This window comes from Schistocerca gregaria, chromosome 1 (genome assembly GCF_023897955.1).
Source record: "Schistocerca gregaria isolate iqSchGreg1 chromosome 1, iqSchGreg1.2, whole genome shotgun sequence".
NCBI lineage: Eukaryota > Metazoa > Arthropoda > Insecta > Orthoptera > Acrididae > Schistocerca > Schistocerca gregaria.
Genome location: NC_064920.1, coordinates 512,599,046 through 512,625,025, shown reverse-complemented (window position 1 = coordinate 512,625,025; position 25,980 = coordinate 512,599,046). Strand labels below are relative to the sequence as shown.

The 25,980-nt window shown below is 43.1% G+C and overlaps 1 protein-coding gene across 2 annotated transcripts in view; it reads left to right on the top strand.

Annotated features, from left to right (window-relative positions):
• The first annotated feature begins 6,132 nt into the window (after positions 1-6,132).
• The window catches only part of LOC126354481 (acid sphingomyelinase-like phosphodiesterase 3a), a 1,087,830-nt gene continuing 1,067,982 nt past the window's right edge, over positions 6,133-25,980 (top strand). The window contains exon 1 of one of the 2 annotated variants that reach the window (XM_050004208.1): positions 6,133-6,973. The gene's annotated coding sequence lies outside the window, so the exon portion shown is untranslated. The remainder of the gene's footprint in view (positions 6,974-25,980) is intronic. The other variant, XM_050004201.1, reaches the window with a different exon arrangement.

Genomic DNA, 25,980 nt, shown 5'->3' with positions numbered 1-25,980 from the left:
TGTACTTCTACACACTCGTGTACATCGACATGTATAATCGTATAGAAGTACGTAGATAAAACATACATAACTATACATAAGTTTAGCAACAAATCATTTGTGTCACATTTATTCTGGATAATTCACTCATCGAGCACAATTCCTCGAAAGCACCAGCCTTATAATTTGTACCTTAAAAGAGCATACGATTCATTTTACTGAATCTGAAGTCTTCCCACTATTCCAACATTTTTGGCAGTCATTTTAAGTTGTTTTCAGGCATTTTAAGACCCTTTCTAGGCCTTTTTTCAGTGGATTACCACTTGGGTATGAAACTTCCGGGCAGTTTAAAACTGTATGCTGGACCGAGAATCGAACTCGAGATCTTTTCTTTTTCGCCGCAAAGTGTTCTACGACTCACGGCCCTCCCCACATCTTTAATTCCGCCCATACCTCGTCCCACACCTTCCAAACTTCACAGAAGCTCTCTCGCAGAAACAAAGGATATTACGGAGACTTGGCTTAGCCACAGCCTGGCGGATGTTTCCAGAATGAAATAGTCACACTGTAGCGGATTGAGCTCTGATATGAAACTTCCTGCGAGATTAAAATTGTGTGCCGGACTGAGAGTCGAACTCGGAACCTTCGAAGGCTAGGCGAATTAAAGCTGTGAGAACGAGTCGTGAGTTGTGTTTGTCTAGCTCAGACACGCACTCTAGCCCAGTGGTTCGACCGGAGATGGTTAACTATGAACCTGAATCTGTGTCATGGGAAGTCAGCCTCGACCAAAGGCAACGACCAATTACGATCAAAATGCGGTGATTTTAAAAAAAATTAACAGCTTGTAGAGCACTTTCCCACGAAATTCGAAGATCCCGAGTTCGAGTCTCGGTCCGGCACACAATTGTAATCTGCCAGGAAGTTTCATTTCAGTGCACACTCCACTGCAGAGTGAAATCTCTCTGGAAACATCCCCCAGGCTGTCGCTAAGCCATGGCTCCACGATCTCTTTTCTTTCAGGAGTGTTAGTTCCGCAAGGTCTGCAGGAGTGCTGCTGTGAAGTCTAGAATGTAGGATACAAGGTACTGACCATTAAAGCCTTGAGGTGAGATTGTGATTAGTGCTTGGGTAGCTGAAACGCGAAATGCAATGGTCCCGAGTTCTAATCTTGGTTCTGCATTCAGTTTTAATCTGCCAGGATGTTTCATATCAGCGAGCACTCCGCTGCAGAGTGAAAACTTCACTATGGCACTTCTGCCATATTTTCATACGTGTAAAGTGCCTGTCATCCAGTGACAGTGCTTGATAAACTTTCGTTGGTGAAACAATGCTGACATAGCACATTGTTTGATGATCTCAGAACTTTGCGAAGAATCTAGAACCCTGGCCATGTGTTAACTTCGTCAGTTAAACCTACATTTACCTCTCATTCTGAACATTACATGCATATTTTACGTGTGTATATACGATAACTTGTTAACTCAGGATCCGTTAACGGATAACAATACCGAACACAATTTCAAGGTTGTCTGGGAACATATAGTAAGAAAGGATGGTAAAAATTTCGACAATTTAGTATAAAGGAGAACTATAGAAGTGGCTATTTCCACGATTTCTCGATATCATTATCCGCTACGGAGATTCAGATGTTGAAAATTACCATACTTATGCAGAGATCCGACATTTATCTAGATAAGCAACGGTGACAGATGGCTCCAATTGTAGCAGTGGATTCTTTAGACATTCATCTAGAAAACCCATTTGTCGGCCGCTGTGGTCGAGCGGTTCTAGCGCTTCAGTCCAGAACCGCGCTGCTGCCACGGTCGCAAGTTCGAATCCTGCCTCGGGCATGGGTGTGTGGGATGTCCTAAGGTTAGTTAGGTTAAAGTAGTTCTATGCCTAGGGGATTGATGACCTCAGATGTGAAGTCACATAGAGCTTAGAGCCATATGAACGACTTTTTTTTAAGCCATTTCCGAAAGAGCTGAGTTTTTAAACCGTTCGCTGGCCGCCGTGGCCGAAGTATAAAATGCACGGCGGAATGGCACCGTCCAGAACTAGAACCATACATGACAGATGTTAACAACAACAGCTGAGCTGCGTAGGGGCAAACACATGCAACTGCTCAGCACGCAACAGGTGCCTGGTTCATGTACGCATGATGTTAACGAATGGAATTTGAAAGCCAGTATCGCAACTGGACGTCCACTGAGTGGTGATAGGTGTCCTTTTAAGGTGAATCATGTTTTATGTTCCAGCGGCGTTAAACATGTAAAAATAAGCATAATCGGCAGGATCCAGGACGGAGGAGGGAGCGTTGTGATCTGGGGAGTGTTTTCAGGGCAGTTATTGAGTGAGCTCGTCATTCTGGAAGGCACAATGGATCAACACATGTATGCATCTAGTCTTTGGAACCATTTCCACACCTGAGTGCAGTTTGTTTCTCATCGGCACGACTGCATGTACCAGCAGGACAATGCAATGTGTCTTAGAGTCGCACTCCCTTGATCACACAACTCCCCGGAATTGAAGCAAGTCGACATCTCTGTGGGATACCACAACCGGGCTGTCGACGCCTTGGATGCTCAAACGGGAAACCTAGTGCACTGGCCACGGCAATGGTGTCGGCAAGGCAATAAATCTCTGTCTGTACCTTGCTGAATCTCACTGACTGTTATTGCACGTCTTACAGCGGTCTGCAGTGTAGACTGTCTATGAGCAAACCGGACAAGCACGGGATAATGGGACACTGTGTGGCGAGTATCTAAAATTTCCCGTAAGAACCTTACAATCGAACTAGTATCGAAATTTAGAAACGCACTGGACAGGAATGAGATGTGGCTAAAAATCACGAAAAGTAAATATGGAACCTACTGCTCTTATCTTTATAGAACGACAGTAGCCAGTGAGCCGAGGGGCCATTAAGTTAGTACACTTTGTCTAACTCACGGCTTTCCGGAGTGGGAAGGAGCGCCTGGTCCCCGGCACGAACCCTCCCGGCGGACTTGTGTCGAGTTCCGGGAAGTCGGCCAGTTTATGGATGATTTTTAGGCGGTTTTCCATCTGTCTCGGAGAATAAGGGCTGGTTCCCCTTATTCTGCCTCAGCTACATCATGTCGGCGATTGCTGTGCAAACAAGTTCTCCACGTACGCGTACACCACCAATACGCTACCATGCAAACATAGGGGTTACACTCGTCTAGCGTGAGACGTTCCCTGGGGAGGCACCAAGTTCGGGGATTGGCGGTAACGTCCCGATAAGAGGCGGTCACGAAGCCCGAGAGGCCGCAGCCACTAGCTACGCAAAGAGGGTCTGCACGAGGAGGACATCCTGTCATTGTTTAATGAATCCCGGTTCAATTCCTTCATTGTAATTGTATCTCAGATAGCCGTGCAGGGAAGCAGAGCGGTCTGAGGAGTCTTGTCACGGTCCGCGCGGTTTGCCCCGTCGGAGGTTCGAGTCCACCCTCGTGTGTGTGTGTGTGTGTGTGTGTGTGTGTGTGTGTGTGTGTGTGTGTGTATGTGTTGTCCTGAGCGTAAGTTAGTTTAAGTTAGATAGTTGGGTCCCATAAGGCCTTACCGCAAATTTCCTTTTTTTTAATTTTCTTTTAATATTTGTTTTGTGTTGGAGATAATCTGAACTGCATTTTGTACTAAGCTGTGCGTTCCTGTCTCTGAATGATCGGATCATAATTGGTATATTTTGAACGGGATCTTGTGGTTCCGCCGAGTGAGATCTCTTGTAAGAAGTGCTCATTCGTAATGTTTTCAAACGCTCCTTTAGAGCGCCTTCATAATTGAGAAACAATTTAACTTTTAACATATTTACAGCCAACTGTCTCCAGGCCTTTACTCAGAGTAAGATTGTCATAAGGGACGGGTTGGGATCCAGTCGCACCTTGGTTGCTGATTGAAATGAAAACGTTGATCGCTTTGAAGCATGCCTTATCATTGTCATAATTGTTTCCTAGTTTGTTTAACCTTTAAGCATAGGTGCGGATCGTAACCCTGAATCTTTCGACATACACTTTACAAATAAAAAAAAAGTCATTTGTTTGATTAATTGAAACGCTCTTGTCATAATATTACTTATTGTTTTGATGTGTTGCAAGAGTGCATTTAATAAGAGGAACTGGGTCCAGCGCGGTAGTAAACACCGCTGTTTCATCCGATCACAGGCGGGCCCCTCTAATTATTGTAATGTTGTTCTTATTTCGATTTCTCATTCATTTCTCAAAATTGTTAATTTGTAAAGAAAAGTAATTGAGGATTATACACTCCTAGAAATGGAAAAAAGAACACATTGACACCGGTGTGTAAGACCCACCATACTTGCTCCGAACACTGCGAGAGGTCTGTACAAGCAATGATCACACGCACGGCACAGCGGACACACCAGGAACCGCGGTGTTGACCGTCGAATGGCGCTAGCTGCGCAGCATTTGTGCACCGCCGCCGTCAGTGTCAGCCAGTTTGCCGTGGCATACGGAGCTCCATCGCAGTCTTTAACACTGGTAGCATGCCGCGACAGCGTGGACGTGAACCGTATGTGCAGTTGACGGACTTTGAGCGAGGGCGTATAGTGGGCATGTGGGAGGCCGGGTGGACGTACCGCCGAATTACTCAACACGTGGGGCGTGAGGTCTCTACAGTACATCGATGTTGTCGCCAGTGGTCGGCGGAAGGTGCACGTGCCCGTCGACCTGGGACCGGACCGCAGCGACGCACGGATGCACGCCAAGACCGTAGGATCCTACGCAGTGCCGTAGGGGACCGCACCGCCACTTGTCAGCAAATTAGGGACACTGTTGCTCCTGGGGTATCGGCGAGGACCATTCGCAACCGTCTCCATGAAGCTGGGCTACGGTCCCGCACACCGTTAGGCCGTCTTCTGCTCACGCCCCAACGTCGTGCAGCCCGCCTCCAGTGGTGTCGCGACAGGCGTGAATGGAGCGACGAATGGAGACGTGTCGTCTTCAGCGATGAGAGTCACTTCTGCCTTGGTGCCAATGATGGTCGTATGCGTGTTTGGCGCCGTGCAGGTGAGCGCCACAATCAGGACTGCATACGACCGAGGCACACAGGGCCAACACCAAGCATCATGGTGTGGGGAGCGATCTCCTACACTGCCCGTACACGTCTTGTGATCGTCGAGGGGACACTGAATAGTGCACAGTACATCCAAACCGTCATCGAACCCATCGTTCTACCATTCCCAGACCGGCAAGGGAACTTGCTGTTCCAACAGGACAATGCACGCCCGCATGTATCCCGTGCCACCCAACGTGCTCTAGAAGGTGTAAGTCAACTACCCTGGCCAGCAAGATCTCCGGATCTGTCCCCCATTGAGCATGTATGGGACTGGATGAAGCGTCGTCTCACGCGGTCTGCACGTCCAGCACGAACGCTGGTCCAACTGAGGCGCCAGGTGGAAATGGCATGGCAAGCCGTTCCACAGGACTACATCCAGCATCTCTACGATCGTCTCCATGGGAGAATAGCAGCCTGCATTGCTGCGAAAGGTGGATATACGCTGTACTAGTGCCGACATTGTGCATGCTCTGTTGCCTGTGTCTATGTGCCTGTCAGTGTGATCATGTGATGTATCTGACCCCAGGAATGTGTCAATAAAGTTTCCCCTTCCTGGGAAAATGAATTCACGATGTTCTTACTTCAATTTCCAGGAGTGTATATTGTTAAATAAACAGGTTGTGTGAAAAGAAAGTCAAATTGGTGGGCCCTCCCTTCCGTGTTTTCCGCAATACCAGTAAATAGCACGTCTCAGCCAGAGCTCTCTCAAGAAAATAATAATAATAATTAAAAATAAGGAAGTCATATCGACAGTGATCACAGACTAATCCACAGATTTCACACTATTTGTATCTGTCTTGGTGCGAGTCCCGATCATGTACACGAATTATGCTCACGACGGAGAAGACAGATATTGTCCGCAGCCTACTTATGACATGTTAGTGTCTCATTGCCCTTGAGCGGAGCAGGGAGAGAAACAGAGAGAGAAATGCTCGCGCATAATGCACTGTCGGTGTACTCGGCGCGACAGCGCATGCGCAGAAATCGGCGAGCCGCTATTTCGCAGTCGCTTCGCGTGGCGTCGGAGGGCGTCGGCTGCAGTCGACGGCGAGGAGCGCGAAACCCAAGGCTCGCCGAGCTCCGCCCTCGGGAGCTTCAGTAGCGCGCGGTCGGTGGTCAACCACGCACGCACCTCCGCTGCCGAGCGTCCGCGCACGCCACGAGTCGGAACCTCTCGCCTGTAGCGCGGCTCGCCTCTGGAAGTATGTGACGGTACACAGGCGCCAAAAACCATTTAGGGCGGCTGCCGGCGTTTAACCTGACACACGGGTCGCGGAATTTTTTATGTGAATTTGTGTCTTTATTCAACAAGAGGAAATAGAACTGGGAGACAGCTGACTTCGCTGCTCGCGACGCTTAATATCGCTCTCTGAACTCCATGTGTTATGCCTAGGTCGTAGCACACACACAAATAACATTTTCCCAAAAAAATAAACAACTTTAATGGGAGAGTTGTAACTCGTTACATACTTGCTATCAGTGTTTGTAGTCTTAAAAATAAACCTTCAATATTAATCTGGAATCATAGTTTCCATTCGCCTCTCCAGAAGTAGAAAGTATACAAGTCAGTTAAGGCTACTTTCCTATTCCACCAAATTTTGTAAGACGCCCCAGGGAGGTAGTAAATTTTTCCTTATACTGGATACAAGTGTGTCGTACCACCAGAACCACTTTAAAGTAAAAGTTAATCCTAAGTACGCTAAATAAGTAGACATCGCTGTGGACGGTCTCAAAGTCCGAAGCTGTGTTCAGAGACCGGCGTTCTCGATGTCACAAAACTAATTGCTCTACTAGGAACTATAACGGTGCTTCTCGTCCAACACAGCCGTGTGTGAAAGCACGCCAGTTAATCTTCCGCGCAGTTGACACTGGAGGACATTGCGAGGGCAGGATTACCGCAGAGGTGAGTATAAATGTCGACAGCGCCGCAGTGTGGCACATAACGGAAGTGGTGTGTGTACGTGTGTGAGACTGACTGAATGTACCAGGCCTGCAGGCCACCGCTGTTGTAGTGACATTGTCGTTAAAGGATTCAGCTATGATTTCCGTCAGGTACTGGCTTCCGTAAGCTCGGTAAATGTCGGAGCGTTGAGCTAACAATTTGAGGAGCAGGATCGTTGCACAACACTAAATGGTTCCTGCGAAGGGTATTATAGCAGCATTAGCTTTGACAACAATGATAATTTCGTGTGGATAAACGCTCTTGTGTAAGGCTCTGAACTGGCCGCAACCTGCTGACTCACGCGCCTCTGTCTCTGACAGTGATTACTTCTCCACGAGACTGGCATCTACTCGGAATGGCTATAGTATACAGACTACAAAATGGATGTATTACTTAAAATGTAAGAAGTTTCCTACCCACTCAGATTCTAAACATTTAATGTCAAAAACGTATTTATGATCTGTACTGAGAATACGTCTTATGTATACTATATTAGTTTAATACCTCACTCCCCAAAGATTCCTCAATGTGCTACTTACTTCTCTGAGCACGTGAAGAAAAACGAACTGATATCGTTCCGTCCTCTGACAGTAATATTTTCAAGTTTTGTATTATATCTAAATATACGGTTAGCAATTAATGTACGATTCCAAGATGTTTCCACTGTGTAAGCAACCGGAAACTACAAACTTCAAGTCGGGTATGCACAATTAAATATACGTAACGTGCATTTCGAATCTTTGCGTAAACACCCGTTCGTCACCACACCTTTAATTTGTAACGAAATTGGGCAAAGTATCGCGCTGTTTCATGTATGGAGCTAGAATTCACGAGGAAAGTCGTACGTCTCACGTTTTCGCTGCATCACAATAATCGATTTCAGGAATTCCCATAGATAAAGGCTCACTTGAGCTAGCGCTGTATCTTTAGAGCCCTCCCTCTCGTCAAAGTACTGTTTTATTGTTTATTATTCTTTTCAAATTTAGGTTGTAGTAGTAATTACGACACTTCCAATAAATCAGATGCTCACTGCGCTAAATACGCTATCGTCAAAGAGATTTCAGGCTCATATTACCCACATCTCCTAAATTCTCTGGTTCTCGAAGAACTCGCATCTTTCCATACGTGACAGACTTAATGAGAAATTATTACATACATAAATCGCGATACCTTAAGGTCATTTACAGCCAAGTATGTCTTTGAAAGCTTGGTGGTCAACGGCATACTTATGGGTTTCCATGGGAATGGGATTCACAGTCAGCTTGGGTAGTTTCAGAGCATGTGAACAGAGTGCCAGTACAGCCACAGAGTGAGTGACATCCAAGAAGCTTTGATCAATGTCATTGTGCGTAATGGAGAGTAAGCAAGCCTTCAGCATATCTATGGTTCACCGTAATTCGCAACATCAAATCGGAACCGGTAAGAACGAATAATGTAAAGTGGTGTTTATTGCTCTACTTTCATAGGAAGATTTCCCATGGTTTCCCTACATCACTCATAACTGGATGCTTCCATCAGTAGATTCGCTGCCGGTTCCTTGGCCCGACCTCTTGCAGTCCTGTAGTTATCATGATGTTGACGGGACATGAGATTATTTCTTTCCGCATGTACTTACATACATCTCCTTGACAGTTTTGTGGTGGCCCTTCAAGAGAACTCTCCCCATGAATGTAGCTGTTCTGTGTACCTTCAGTTCTCTCGAAACCACGTTTTCCATCCAGTCATTAAACCCTCTCTAGAGTTACCTCCTGTTATTTATGTTGTGACAGATTCCAAACATTTATCATTAATACTGTAATTCGACTCATTTATTTGGTCCTGAAATTTATTTCTCGTTTCGTGAGCATTTCATTACTCTTATCGAGTTGCCATTTAGTAAGCAACGCCCTTCTAGCCGCAGACGGGGCCGTAGGGACCGACCGGCCACCGTGTCATCCCACAATACAGCACTCCAGGCCGCTGTCAGGTTAGCAGACCTGGAGCCGCTACTGCTCGGTCAAATAGCTCCTCAGTAGCCACCAAGAGGTGGAGTGCATCCCGGGCCAGTTCTCCAAGCTAGGAAATATCGCTGGCAGTGACGGAAACAATGACGGAAATAGAACCGTGATTCCCCTCATGGCATCATCCGCACGCACTGCTCAGTTACGGAGACGGGCCATGCCAGCCATTACAGCGCGTAGAAACAATAAGTCGTTTAGCATACAGTCATCCATATCGGCGAAGGACGTTATTTTCCTTCGATCCTAACTTCCTTTCGAACATACACGGAGATACATATCGTGTGATCGCCTATTAAAGTATAAAGTTACTGCATAAGGGAAAATTTTACATTGCATGCAAGACTGCTATTTGACAAATCAGGAAGATATGATATTAAAACCTCTCAAGTCAGTGTATACACAAGGATATGTACAGTTGCTAATTTTTCACCGTGGTATGTATTCCGTTAACACACTGTTGTGCCGCCGTCGTACACTCAGCCGCTATTACAGGTTAGCTGACAGCAGGTCGGTAAACGCACAACGAACTGTCGTACTGGGGCCGCTACCATTTCAATCGCAGGACACCAGTTAGCTAAATGAAAGGTTTAAATTTCGGTCCTATGATCAGGGTTCATTGGTCAATAAAACAAGTTTTACTAATACGTCTGAATGACTCATACTGTAACGCTATACTCGTTCCTATATTCCCTCTCATCGCAGTCCAACTGATCGCGTCTATAATACTATCGCTTTCTTCCACAATGAAATACTAAAAATGTAAAGCGAAGTAATCTACCTCAAGGACACGTTCATATTAGTAGTGGTATTTCATTCCCTCTACCTGCACGGGAGGTTCTTGATATAGCACTCTCAAATTCTATCTCTGAAATTAAAATTTATTTCGGTGTGTTCCACTCATTTTCGCTTATTCCAAGGATGAAAAGAGAAACAAATTAGTTTTAATTATGTTTGCAACATCTTTGCTTTGCGACAAAGAAATGGAAGAGAAGAAGAAAATAAATTAAGAAATACTCGATAGTCAGCGCGGCAGGACGATTTTTTTCACTAACAGCGCACCACAAACATGTTGTTGTAATTAACGGAATGCGTCATGAGAGCCACATCGACGTCGATTTCATATAGGCGCGTTTGGGTACTAGTTAGATAATAGCTGAAAGACGTATTCTTCTACTCCAGGGAAAATTTAAAATTTGCCCTTCACTCCATGGCTTAAATGACGCTACAAAGCTAAAATTATCCTGACCATTACTTCATAGTTACTAATCAACTCTCGAGGCAGGTATGTCAAATAGTAATCGATATTTTATCTGAGAAATGGGATGTCTGACTACGGACTACCATTGGAAAGATACATGCAGAGAGTAGTAGGTGACACATGGGTGTAGACACGTTGATTATCCGTCGCAGTTAATTATTGTCGCACTTTCACTCACACAGGACAATGGAACAGTCGGTGGTACATGTTCGCTTCCGTTGCATCTATGGGTATGCGTTTCTAATTAGATCATTAGCCGCCCTGTGGCCTCTAATAATCGAAAATAATTGTTCGTAAGATAATTGTGGGAGGAATTGCGACGAACAGCTGGTGTTAACACCAGCGTGCTAATTCTTAGATATCATCCACGACACGTTTCTCTGGACCTGCTAGGCTACCATTAGAGTATTAATAATAAACTAGGAAACTGATCCTTTAACTCTAGAATACAAGTCGATGTTTTCCAAAACTTTTTCTATCTAAGGTGTTTATTATGAGCAAGAGCAATTTCTCTATCTTCCGTAATATGTAAATAAAAATCTTCCTTTCTACTAGCTTTTCTCACCAAGTCATAAATACTATCTCGGTGCATCTATTCAGTACACATAGCATATGAGATCTGTTAGTTATACCAACAAGCAGCATCTCGTTCAGACATCGCAGACAGATATAGGGATGGAGCATCTACGTGGTAATATTTATGCTTGAAGCGATTCAACGATATAGTAGAAAAACACTCTGTAGTGAGAGACAAGAAAACTGATCCCAAAAAGTCAAATCTTCGATATAAAGAAGTCACAGTAAATTCATGGTAGGAAAAGTGTCACTATTCTCTCATGTGTGAACACAGTGAATACGGTTACAGTTCGTTGTTTCTGAACTTCTTGTCGTGAGGTTCCTCGCTACCACAATATACTTAAGCCACAGGGGCAAAAAGGCATCTAACATACGTGAAAAGGAATTTTATGTATTAATATCGTTAAGTGACAATGTATGAGTTTCAGTCACCCAGCGAACATCATATACGAGTATTATATCCTCTATAAAGATGACTGAGGTTTTCTTCTTCCATCTAGTCCTCTTGAGGTGTTACACGCTGATGTAGCCATTTTTCTGTAATGTATTTACGATGGAATAGAGGTCTACACTGTGCAACTGATAGCGACTTGTACAAAAATCTTTTGAGAATGGTTTAAGGATGCAGGAGCACAGAGTTTCCCTTACCAATGATTCATTAAATTGTTGTTGTAGGACAGCGAACACTTACCTGAAGGGGGGAAGGGGTTTGCAAGAGATTTAATACAGCGTAACAACTGGGTCTCAGTAAAATGATCATTAGGCTACGTTGGCGGGGAATTCATTTCCTTTGTAACGATTATGTTTTGATAATATAACTATGTTTCAATAGAATGCGGGTTAGTGTGAGCTGTGAGTTAGTATGAGGAGTTGTAAGATGTCAGAAAGCATTTCAAGAAGTACGTAGGCGGAACAATCGCATGGCCTAAAGCCTGTTAAAAGGGTAATTTGTCGTTTCACTGTCTCAGACTGTTGGGCGTTCGCGTATTTGTGGGACATAATGTCCAGGATGTCTCACGTCCTCTGACCTAATGTGAACAAATTTAAATGTTGACCTGAAATGCATGAAGTAATTTAGCGAAGTTTGAAGAACTTTACATGTTGCCCGGAGCATGTTACCAGCGACTACCCGAAAAATTGTAATCACATGTTAACAGTTATTTAAGGACCAGAGTCAAGATAAGTGCAAAGTTTTTATATCTTACGAATGTGTTGCAAAGAGTTTTTTGAGTGATGTCTTCTTTCTACGAACTGAAGACAAGAGTCTCAAAGACCCCATTTATCTTGTTGTTGTGATAAGCGATTATTATTAAAAACCGTTCCTCAACATCTAGTAATTTATTTGTACATTATTAAATATAAGTAAAGAACTGAAATAGTAATGTTTCTTTGATCAGTTGGTATAATTTATTTAATTCTCAGCATTTGCTGTAATCTTGAAGATGAGTCAACGAAAGTAATGTGAAGTCACTGTTATCTAGGAGCTATGACTGAAATATTTTGTACAAAAGACTCTAAATTGTAAGCAATCGAAGGAGATACTTCTACAATAAGTAAGAGAAATTTTTCAGAAAATATGAGCTAAAAGTAAAGTTCATATTTGGAATTTTTCGCTATATGTACATTATTCATTAGTTTAATATTCGTTCTAAATCATATCGGTATGTAGAAGAAAACGTGTATTCCTACCCTGTTTCAGGAGATAGATAGGCTTCAGAATGGTACGAGGCGTATTTGTATGGATAGTGACGGTTTAACTATTTCATCGTCTGCATACATTTACCGTGTGTGAAAGAGTCTGACAGAAATATATAACTTGCTAGGATTTAGTATACCGGCAGTGTGAACTGGGCATGTTCGTACTTCCTTATAATTCCACTGTTTGACGACCAATTGTGAAACGAATTAATTGCGACATACCCTACTTTGTCTAGTGGTGATTAATTCAATGAATGTCCCCGAAAATCTGAGAGTAAATATGGATTGTTTTGAGTGTTTTTAAAGTAACATAGGTGTAAAATAGATAGACACGCGGAGGCACTAACTGCATCAGCATTCACGATATCATCACCTAAAATTTCCTTTAAACCTGATAAACCCGTGTCATATGATCTCCTTTTACATACTGTGATCACTAGAATCGCTGGACGATGTAGTACTGCCTGTGTGCTGCGTTATCGTAATTTCTTTCATACTGGTGTGAAGTGTCACGATGTAATAGAAATGGAGCAAAACTAATCAAACAGCAAGTGGCACTGTCTCATCTTGTGGTCGTAAAAGAACGATACAGCACAGATGTCACCATTTTAACACAACGTGTCACAATTATGCTGTCCACTGAAGAGCATTGCTAAAAAGAGCAAATTGACTTTAATTTCTTGTCTCTTGAGCACATTCCTCGTTAATCTGAAGGCCACGAGCCTTACGAATCTTACATGAGAGACAGACAGTCTCTTAAAAAAATGGTTCAAAGGGCTCTGAGCAGTATGGGACGTAACATCTGAGGTCATCAGTCCCCTAGAACTTAGAACTACCTGAACCTAACTAATCTAAAGAAATCACACACATCCATGCTCGAGGCAGGATTAGAACCTGCGACCGTAGCGGTCGCACGGTTCCAGACTGAAGCACCTAGAACCGCTCGGCCACAGCGGCCGGTAGTTTCTTAAAACTGATTTAAACTTTCCCCAGTTTTATTGACCTTTAGAAAAATTTACTCATTTCCAACGACGTCTGTGAATGCTTTGCGTCTTCTTGGAAAACTGGCGGGCAACAACTTTTTCCACAGTAGGCAGACTGTTCCACGATCTTGCAACGGGCACGTTTGTTAGGGCAGGACAGTTTACTTCGCCGTGAACTTCATAGTGTTTACTTTCTGTGTTACTGCAGCAACGACTGCAAAGTTACAGTTTACATATCACGTACCTTTCAGCAAATAGATCAATAAGACCACCCGACAACAGGCCATGAACACAAGGAGTCAGCAGTTTTTAAGAGCTCCTACTTTCTGTTCGCAGTATACTTCAAGAGTTTTTTTTAGAAAACTAATATTAGACTATGAGAGCGTAACTTACCAATTCCACGAGCAAATAGTTGTGACTTAATAATTATGCTTGGTTTAACTTCCAGATAAAAGTAAGATAAATTATGATCTAAGAAGCAAACGAAGACATTTTGTGGAAGTAATCGATCACATCGACATTAAAGTCTCGAGGCAAATTCGCCATGACGAAGGGAATATTTATTCTTATTCCTCATTTGGTGGGGGGGGGGGGGGGGCTTGATGGTGTCCGGAAGAACAGAGAAAAACTACAAATGTAGGCACCTTGACCAGTTAAAAATCATTCAGCACAGATGTGCGCTTCGTCCGAACTTTCCCGGCAATCAGCTTGAGACAGCGGCCAATAAGGGTAATGCACGGGGGACGCAACGTATGTAGTGTGATACAAGTTAGAAATTTGGGTTGGGAGTGAGGTGTGCTCGGATTGGCGAAACTGCTAAGGCGACAGCTCTCCTTAAGTGGGAAATCGGGGTTTGAATCCCGGCCTGGCACAAATTTTCACTTGTCGCCACTCATTTCAATCCCCGGCTACGGCTTGTGTCATAATTTCAATATCGTCACCTTAATATAATAATATAATATAATAAAGTAACGTACACAGACGGCTCCCGTGAGCTGTTCTTTTTCTACTGAAACCCTTTCTTCTATACACCAAAACACCATTTCAGCCAGTTTCGTGTCGCCACGACCGACGATTGGAAACTGCATAATCTGCCTGGCTGTGCATGTTAAGTGCACTGACTATAAATGTTTGCGATGATGACTGGGCAAGAAGAAGGCGAAACCGGATGCCGAGAATGCCTATTGCTCTCGAACAGCTTTAATGTGGACGCCGCGATTAAGGAGCGCATCGGTTTTACTTGCCTTTCTACTCGAGACACTGAAGAGCGGCTTGATGTTTATACCAGGGTACTAACGGAAAGTCTAGTGATCATAAACTTCCTCTTGAGCACTAAATAGTGGCTATGAAGTTTCGTTCCACGGACACGATAAGATCCAGCTATGTCACAGTTCACAGACCACGTGAGTGAAGTTGCAGCGCGAAGCAAGTGCGGAACGCCCGCAAGGCAGCAGCATGATTTAACTACGCCTGTGACTCGCTTTGCAACGTAATTAGACGATGTTAAATCTGTCCTCATATGCGCTTCATGTTTTTAACACGATGGATAATATTCGTTCGTGAGAGAGTAAAACAAACTTACCTTCATGTTATTTTGTTGTGACATCAGAGAACAGTTGCCGAGATATGTTAATTCTTACGTGCTGAAGTGACCAATCAGTTAAAACACATTTTCGTTTGGATGTGTAACGTTGCAACACTGTTACAGTTACTCCTGCTTTTACTTAGTCATTTTAGGCTGATGCTAGAATGGTTCTTTCAATAATATGTCATTCAATATCTCGCTACATGCTTGCACAATTCAGTAATGCTCCATCCCTAAGGATGCCGAAGTAGACGGAACACTAATCTTCTTTCCCTCCAGACGCATGTCTTTCGAAGACGGCGTCATTTCTATTGAAAAGCACAAACCGAGACTTTCAAATAATTATTTTCACCACTAAGAGGAAAATAATGTCATTACGAAGCCGCTCAGTGCTACGTTTGTCTTTACGAGCTCTGTATTATAGAAGAAGTCTCTTCGTCTCTCTCTCTCTCTCTCTCTCTCTCTCTCACTCTCTCTCTCTCTCTCTCTCTCTCTCTCTCTCCTTCACTGTGTATCTGTCAATATGTCTCTGTCTCTGTCTAACTTTTCTTAATTTTCATGAATTTTCCTTGTGACAGCAGTGAAATGTAGTCGAAATATGTAATTTGGAATGCGCCAGGCAGCGCTGGAAAACAGTATTTAACTGCTATAAGTATGTTGTAGAAACGCATGACTTAGACAAACAGTTATCCAGATGAAGAGGGAGTAAAATTTCGAAATGTGGATGAGACTTCAAACACGGACATTGCTCACATGAACAGACCGTTGTCACATACTACATCTAGATCTATATACGCCTATATACGCAAGCAAGCCACTGTATAGTGAATGCTTCTGAATACCGTACCAATATTATCGATTTTCTTTTCCCTTCTTGCACACTGAGCCAGAGAAAATGCCTACCTGTCTCTGTTCGTTTCACAGTGTCTCTTATGTTCATGGTGCCTGCGTAAGATGGCCAGATTTTGCTCCCACAATCTCCTTCGAATACAGGTTCTCATTATTTACCCAACATGGTTTTGCTACACCTTCGTCGTCTTTCTTTCACGGTTTCCTATGTTTCTGTTGTGCTTTCGTATGGACTTAATCGAGCCGCGATGATGCTAATGGCCCGTCGCTGAATGCACAACATGCCTGCTTTCACGTCTACTGAATAAGGACTCCAAACAGTGAAACAGCACTCTAGAATTCATCGCGCTAGTCTTGTGTTTACTCAGTATTTTTCTAACAGATCTATCTTATATTCAACTTCACTAATGCTGTTTTATGTGATCGTCCCATACCACATTGTTTCTCAATGTTAACTCTCAATTTTTCACGCTTTTCATGCCTGCTCAAATGGATCACCACTAATCTTGTAATAAGATAACATGCAGATATTTCTCTTAGTTATATTTATGATCGTACGCTTATCCACATTTAAAGAGAGCTGCCGATTCATTACACTAAATAGAAGTTTTTTCCAACTCTATCTGCAACAACAACAACTTAAGATTGTGCAACGACAAGACTCCCCTGGACACCACAGCATGGTCACCAATCATACAGAACTGCTCATATTACCTGATTAATACTATATACAGGCCCTATTACGCTTTTTTGAGCCAAATGATGGTCCCGTCATGGTCTCTGAAACAGCAAACTTCAATATTCGCGTAAAATTGCGCGGTAATAAAACACGAGAAAGAAAAAGACTAAAAAATTAAACAGCATAAGTAGAAACACAGAGTAAAAAACGAAACATCTGTTACAGAAGGGAATAATAAAAATGAAACAGAAGTTTAGTAGATTATTCTAAGTAGATTACAGCGCAAGTGTAAGCGTTTATTATTTACGCCTATCTTCAATTTTTATTATTTTTTTCACTTGCTACTTGTATTTCTCCAATCTAAATATGTTATTTTACACTTCGTGTACTACAATGCGCGAATTTAGAGAATTATGATGAAGTATATTTACATTCGGTCAAGTCACTGAGATTTTCTTTAGACGCATCTTTCGTTAGAGACTTAATACCGATAGGTAACTGCAGCCCAACCGCCTAAAAACATATGACAGTACTGAACGGCTAATTATTAAAATGGGATGCCTTCAATAAGGAGGGAATAAACGGCGGTCTTGGGAAAGAGACACATGCTGTGTATAATTTTTCTCTTGCGCAATATCTTTATGTTCTAGCGTAACCGCAAACTCCGAAACGAAGATGCGGAACGCAAGACTAGAAAAGGCGGTGAGGAAACGGCGGCCGATGGTAGGCGGAATGGGACCCAAGACGTGAATAAAAACGACGCTCTTGCTAGCCTCGGCCTCTCAGGTCGTCGGGAGTCTGCAACATGATCAGTGCTACGCTGTCAGATTGTCGTGATCCGTATCAAGAGATTCCTTGGTCTCGATGTATACCAAGAACTGTAAAGTTTTCATGTCCCCTCTTGCTTGCGACATTTGCTGTAGTAAACTTAAGTATTGTCAATTTGCTTTCTAGAAATAAAACTACTAATATTATTTGTATGAAATTGTTGTATAACATTCGCAAAACGTTGCATCCCCTAGGCACCCTATTAGCCACGCGTGGGCATGACCCAACACTTTCAGGCTTCATTGGAGACTTTCCATTAGTTCTATAGTTGATATTCTTTCCTTTTCTTCTTGAACCGTGGTAGTTGTAGCTAGGTGAACTGACGTGACGCTCAATCGATTCTCAAACTTATCCCACGCATGGTAAATGGATTTTTAAATGAATTCATCCCATTTTCGTCGAGGGCCAGCACGATGCTAAATGTTATTAATATTTTCAGTCGCTCTTTCTTGGTTACTGGTTCGATTAGGTCGATCATGTAGATAAGGACTTGTATTATCTACCTTTCAAAATTATTATTTTTTTCCATGAACGATACATGACCTATTCGTACCACGCATCAGCATTGGTCTATAAAGCAAAACATAATAGCCTCATAAATAGTTTGTTACGAGAAACTCTGCGAGGAAACACTTGACGTCTGTAAATGAAATACATATAATTAAACAATTATCTATTTTTATAGTCTACCGATGGTGCTTAATACGAATAGCTGATGTATATATTGGTCGAAAACAAAATTAACACTAATTTCCAGTAGAAGGATGGTGTGTATTCTTGTCTATATGATAAACGTAACTGCTAAGTGATTGTCAGCCAAGAACAACATCTTACCGGTAAGAGATTTGTCCGATTTTAAACAGCTGCCGTAATACGAGGAGCATAATTTTCTTCAAATGTTTGGGCAAATATATTTTTTTTCCTTTGGTAGCAACTAAAAATTCAGTGCAGAGAAAACAGCGTCAGAGCGTCACAGAGTTTTCACCTAAATTCAGTGTAACCATGGAACAGACATACAGCATTAGCCAGGAATTCATGACGTTCTCCTTCATCTGTTTGAGTTGTAAACCATGTACTGTGACCCCATCCAAATGCTTCACTGCTCAGGAGACACACGATTTCGTTAAGACAGGTCACGTATTCGTTTGTATGTTTACTCGCTTGAGTTACGAGTACGACAATGAAAATCTTACCATACCTCTTTATCGTGAATGCTATACTTAAGACGCAGCGAAAGCCCTATACAATATTTGCTACTACTGCCCAACGAAACGTTCGTACAGATGATTTAGAGTTTCAACAATAAATCCCAGATTCTTTTTAACATGGAACTGTCGTGTACAAAACAGTTTCAGTGGTCTGATTACAAATGAGTTGATATGTATACTTGACTTTAAGCATGTAAGCGAGAATATGTTTAGGAAACGTTTGAAATTATGCGTGAATTTTGTTGGATCTCTCTAAATCTCTCGTAATGAAATACTGGATAAATACAGTCTGGCTAATTTGTGCTCAGTTTGGTACGAATAGGTTTAGTAAAAAAGAGTAATAAATTAAATCGTCATGCTTGATGGTGAAGTTTTACTGTACACCATTTTAATTAAAAGTTAGTTTTTCAGGTATCATAATGTTTATGACGTAATATCTCCTGAACTATATGCTACAGCCTAGTTTTTCATATATACACAGTGGCATGTGGAGAAACTGTCTGCAAAATATGTTACGAAGAGTGTCGGCACTAAATAGATAATAAATTAAAACCTCATGCCTGAAGGTGAAACTATACTGTATTAACGGCGAATTGTTATAACCGACAATCTTTCTCCGTTTTATGAATGTAGGACAGGTCGTTTTCGTAGGTTCCACGATTAGCAGTACAAAACGCGAATTTGTTACAAATATTAAGTCCAGTATGCTCAAATGTTATTTAATACACATTTCTGATTTAGCTTTCCTTTTCAAAACTTGGATCCATTTGACGTAAATTTGTTGTCATCTTAGGATTACTTCGTAGATTTACTCTTTGGCACTTACATACTACTTAAACCAACTTACGCTAAGAACAAGACACACACACACACACACACACACACACACACACACACAAACACACACAGTATTTTCAGAATTCCATACGTATCACTAGTTTATTTATTGATTTGCAAAATGTTGTGTAATTGTGAAATACAACTGTCACGTTAATAGAGGATGTTGAATGACGTAAGAGCCATTGTTTCTTCGGAACATACGCTAAGCAAGAAATGTTAATACTACATGAGGTTGAGCGAAATAAATTTAAGAATGACGCTATTGCCCCCCCCCCCCCCCCCCCCCCCGCAACTTCAGCTATTGTTAAAAAGTGGTCTGACAACGAAAAATCTTTATTAAGATTTTCAGTTATGTGGTTGTAGGAAAAGTATTTCGTAAATGCGGAAAATATGTACAAGCATCAAACGTGATGCGTATGTGAGATGATATCGTTATAGTTTATAGCAAGAGACCTGTATAGCCTATACTAAATATAACTCCGGAAAAATCAGAAAGTCTTCTTCTACGTACGAAATGGTACTTTTAGAAACCGTCTTTAAAAGAAGAAGAATCAAGTAACACACACAGAAGTACATCAAGAATGTAATGGTGTTTCCATGTGCCAAGCGTCTTCAGGCACTTGATTCAGTTATGGTCTGATGTTAGAAGCAAACTGAGTGTCGGTGTGGTAAGAGCAGAGTTGTGCAGTCGTTGTAATTGGAACTTTACAACATCCAATGACCTTTTCCAACACAATGTAAGGTAAAATTTTTTTGTTGAACGCTGTAATTAGCAATAAAAAATACGAAGGGCATTCCATAAGTCATGGCAACTATGGTATATCGTGCAAAAGTGTGTCATCACCGTATTCGCAGTAAATACATCCAAAAGCTGTGACAAACATTACCAAAATCAGCCGACATATTGCGACCGCTTGCGAGGATGGCTCGGTATCAGCGCCTCAAACATTCTGTGTGACGTTGACACAAAACGGATCCGCTTCCACGTACCCTTCTCACCACGCCTCAGTCCATGCGATTCGCACCTCGTCCCACAACGTATTCCATTGTGCGAGACACGCTTTGCAAACAAAATATTCTCACGGCATTTCGGTGAAATGTGGCATACATTGATGGCAATGCCAATCGCATTCAACGCCTTTCCCACACTTGGCAATCCCCCTCGGGGATTGTTCTGAAACACTGATTTTGATTCATTTTTGTTCGATTTGTACTCGTGCACAATAAATGTACACGGATTTTATTTAAACCTTTACAGTGACTTCCTGTTCTGGAACCCTATTTTATGTTGGCATGCCGATACACGCTTCCGTTCCGGTTCAAAACACATCGTGGAATTTTCATATTGTCGCATTATCGCAAGATATACCATGGTTTCCATTATTTATGTAATGGCCTTCGGATAATTTTTAGTGTTTACTGTTTTATTATGTTAACTTCCAGCCCTCAGCACAGAATATCCTTTCGCCAGGCATTGTTCAGTACTTTCGTCAATTTAGTCTGGCAAACCTACTACTGAAACGGCCAGAAGTCCACGTCTAGTAAAGTGACTGTCGCTTAAATGAATATTTGCGTTTCGCCCCGTTTTTATGTCTGTGCTGCGTATGTCCTCTATGTATTCTTACTGTTCTGTTACCCTGCTTCTATTCAAGTTGCTTCAAAATGATGCCGCTATGCAACAAACACCAAATTGTCACAAACAAGCGATGAGAGCAGCTGAATGAAAAAACTCGAGTCAATCGGTTATTAGAAAACCATCGACTCATTCGGTTTTAGTTTGAATTATTCATTTACGATCTGAGGAAGCAACTGAAAGAAAGCAACCGACGCAGTCCACTACTGTTTTGCACAATGAGTGAATTATTCATTCTTTATTTTCAAGTGAAATCAGTGCGTAGTTTTTCTGGTGGTTGAACGATTTATTGGTTCTTTCAACCGAAACCATCTGACAGACCCCTAATTTTTATTTCAATCTTGTCAGCAACTTCAATGAATGTTCCGTTAAGCTGACTGTGCCGTACTTGTCTGCCTACACTATCTTCGGGACCGTGTGGATGATGTTTTTCTGAAAGTCTGTCGGTGTGTTTTCAATTCATAGATTATACGAAACAACTTGAGCAGTCGTATGGAAGCTTCTGTAACTGGTTCAAATGGCTTTGAGCACTATGGGATTCAACACCTTAGGTCATCAGTCCCCTAGAACATAGAACCACTTAAACCTAAATAACCTAAGGACATCACACACATCCATGCCCGAGGCAGGATTCGAACCTGCCACCGTAGCAGCCTCGCGGTTCCGGACTGCAGCGCCAAGAACCACACGGCCACCGCGGCCGGCCTGCTTCTGTAACTGAATATTATTGGAAAAGTAGGTGCCACTTGTTATTTCGTAAGGCTTGGATATGCTGCCGTTCATTTTGGACGAAACCCCGTATCATTTGTCTTTATCCCTTGCTAGGTATAATCTTTAGCTGGAGTGTGCATTCCGATGCCACAGAGCTCCTTGAGCCATGATATGGCAACTTTATTGTTTCTGCGGTTTGATCGTAAATTTGGTTTTATTACGTTTTACCCAGTAATTGTTGATGGTATCGACGGCACGAGTCTGTATAAATACCATCAGAGTTAAGTTGCTTTCTTCTTCTTAATCAGCCGAATTCATTGCTGGAAGCCGGCCGGAGTGACCGTGCAGTTCTAGGCGCTACAGTCTGGAACCGAGCGACCTTTACGGTAGCAGGTTCGAATCCTGCCTCGGGCATGAATGTGTGTGATGTCCTTAGGTTAGTTAGGTTTAATTAGTTCTAAGTTCTAGGCGACTGATGACCTCAGAAGTTAAGTCGCACAGTGCTCAGAGCCATTGTAACCATTTCATGGCTGGAAATACGTCCATTCTCTCTTGTAGGTTTTGATGCCCGTAGTTCTCAGAAGCAAGAAAGTGGGTCACACACTGTTTGTGTAAAAACACTAACAAGCACGCACATAACTACTGTAAACACAGAGCGTCGCGTGCGTGTTGAAGAAGGACACAGAGAGAGGCAACACCTGAGTAGTGGTGGCTAAGTAGCCCCATGCTTTGTTTCGAGCTGAACTGCAGGCAGAGACAAAGGCGCGGTTGCTTTACGTGCACTGCTCCACGCCTGCCACGCACGCTCACTTGTTTCCACCTGCTACCAGGGCGGCCTAGCGTGCCGCGAGAGCCAGTGCACAGTTGTGGTGAATTGTTAAACACGCCTCAACCGCCGCTAAATTCTCTCACCTTGTCACCTGCTCTGTTGCGTGCCGCAAAACACCCACCAGAGGATAGCGTTTTAACTGAATTTCTTTGGAGTAACAAGTGACAGCGCCGTTTCATCACCTGTGATGACCTCTTTTCTGTCGCGTGTTAATGGGACGCTTTCGACTCAATCTGAAAGCCCAATTGTCTTGCAGAAGCTACAAAACGTGTTGTTATTGTGCTCTTCATTTAGGGGACTCGTTTCATGTTGCCTATCCTGCTTCCTGCTAATCTATCCTGTGCAAGCCTCTTCGTCTCTACATAACTAACCAAACCTATATCAATCTGAACTTGCTTACTGTAGACAAGCCTTAGCTCCCACTACAATTCTTCTCCTATTACTTGCCTCTATTAACAAATAGACGATCCCTTAAACCTCTCGAATGGCGAGGTTGAAGCCATCTAGGATTTCGTTTCGTGGCATATGCGTAGTAGCTACATATGTTGCCAAAATTTCGTCAGCAGTAGGTGCTGCCCTCTAGCATCTGCAGCTTGAACTACTTCATATGTTTCAAATCCTAGACAAGGAAACGTAGGAGCCATTTTTGTATGCGGTGTACGATTATCTTTTATTTTGAAATAGTGGTTGAATTCGCCTCTATAAGGTACGTTTTGCGCATGGATTATGTACAGAAAGCTGTCCTCTTCAAATTTATTCTCAGATTACTGCAATAATAATTAAATTTATATATTTTTATTTTCGTTATTACTGTGGAGGATCTGTTTCAAATCATTGCGGCTCTAAGGGTAACATGATTAGTTGTGACAGGTTGTTGTAATACCACTTTCTCACGATGTACACTCCCAGCATAAAGGAAGAGGAAATTCTGGCGTGTCTTTTGGAATGGGTTTCTTATGATGCCGGATCATAGATTGACAGTATCAGAGGAAGTGGTGATGATGTGTTAGCGGGAGACAGTGTCCTCGCTTTGGGGATAGCATGCTAACTAATGTTTATCAGACTGTTCAGAAAGCCTTGGACGTCCAGAAGCTTTAGTGATGAAAATGTAGAACTGTCGTTCCATTTGAAAAAAACATACAACAGCAGCAAGTTATCAATCGATACATGGCCTCTCAAGGCATAGTGTACACTGTAGCCCAAGCAACCTCACAGGATAAGGTGGAATTAGGTTCTCTCTCAAGTAGCCCGATGTGTACCGGCAGAAGGGTCTGCATTTTACCTTACCACTAAAAAAAACGACATTTTGTGTGCAGTGGCTCCATTTGAAAGCACACCTCATGTGGTCAATTAATATATGTACTATTCGTTTTTTCACAATGTCGTGTCTCAATGTATGTCTAAAAAACGAATAAAAAAGAAAAAAAATACATCTTTTGTATTTTAAGTCTAAAAGGGTTGGTTTGTCAGTATGTGCCTTGTCAACCGGATCCCTCTTTCAGTCGTGTAGCGCCATAAATCAATTTTCTCCCTACTTCAAATCTGTACTTATTTATTATTCGATGAACCGATATGATTTTTGGTTATGTACTGTAGCTCCATTCTTAAATGAAATACCTTCTTGTCTGAACTGTATATCGCCCACGTTTCACTTGTATGTTAGGCTCAACGCGAATACTTTCAGAGCACTTCCTAAAACCTAAATTTATTTTCCGTGTTAACAAATTCCACTTTTCCGCGTAAGCGTTTCTTGTTATGATTAGTCTTCTGTACTTCGGTCACTGTCAGTATTTTTCATGTTCAAGTAGCAACACTCATCTACTAACCTAATCCTCTCAGAATCAGATGATTTGATTAAACTACATTTCATTAATCTTGTTTTGCTTCTGTTGACGTTCATCCTCTAACCTCTTTTCAAGCCACTATCCATTCTCTGACAGAACTGCAACACTGTCGACAAATCTCAAACTTGTTTTTACTTCTCACTGAACTCCGTCTTTCAAATTTATCTTTAGATGGCAATTATACACTTCTGTAAATTGAAATAAGAACACCATGAATTCATTGTCCCAGGAAGGGGAAACTTTATTGACACATTCCTGGGGTCAGATACATCACATGATCACACTGACAGAACCACAGGCACATAGACACAGGCAACAGAGCATGCACAATGTCGGCACTAGTACAGTGTATATCCACCTTTCGCAGCAATGCAGTCTGCTATCCTCCCATGGAGACGATCGTAGAGTTGCTGGATGTAGTCCTGTGGAACGGCTTGCCATGCCATTTCCACCTGGCGCCTCAGTTGGACAAGCGTTCATGCTGAACGTGCAGACCTCGTGATACGACGCTTTATCCAGTCCCAAACATGCTCAATGGGGGACAGATCCGGAGATCTTGCTGGCCAGGGTAGTTGACTTACACCTTCTAGAGCACGTTGGGTGGCACGGGATACATGCGGACGTGCATTGTCCTGTTGGAACAGCAAGTTCCCTTGCCGGTCTAGGAATGGTAGAACGATGGGTTCGATGACGGTTTGGATGTACCGGGCACTATTCAGTGTCCCCTCGACGATCACCAGAGGTGTACGGCCAGTGTAGGAGATCGCTCCCCACACCACGATGCCGGGTGTTGGCCCTGTGTGCCTCGGTCGTATGCAGTCCTGATTGTGGCGCTCACCTGCACGGCGCCAAACACGCATACGACCATCATTGGCACCAAGGCAGAAGCGACTCTCATCGCTGAAGACGACACGTCTCCATTCGTCTCTCCATTCACGCCTGTCGCGACACCACTGGAGTCGGGCTGCACGATGTTGGGGCGTGAGCGGAAGACGGCCTAACGGTGTGCGGGACCGTAGCCCAGCTTCATGGAGACGGTTGCGAATGGTCCTCGCCGATACCCCAGGAGCAACAGTGTCCCTAATTTGCTGGAAAGTGGCGGTGCGGTCCCCTACGGCACTGCGTAGGATCCTACGGTCTTGGCGTGCATCCGTGCGTCGCTGCGGTCCGGTCCCAGGTCGACGGGCACGTGCACCTTCCGCCGACCACTGGCGACAACATCGATGTACTGTGGAGACCTGACGCCCCACGTGTTGAGCAATTCGGCGGTACGTCCACCCGGCCTCCCGCATGCCCACTATACGCCCTCGCTCAAAGTCCGTCAACTGCACATACGGTTCACGTCGACGCTGTCGCGGCATGCTACCAGTGTTAAAGACTGCGATGGAGCTCCGTATGCCACGGCAAACTGGCTGACACTGACGGCGGCGGTGCACAAATGCTGCGC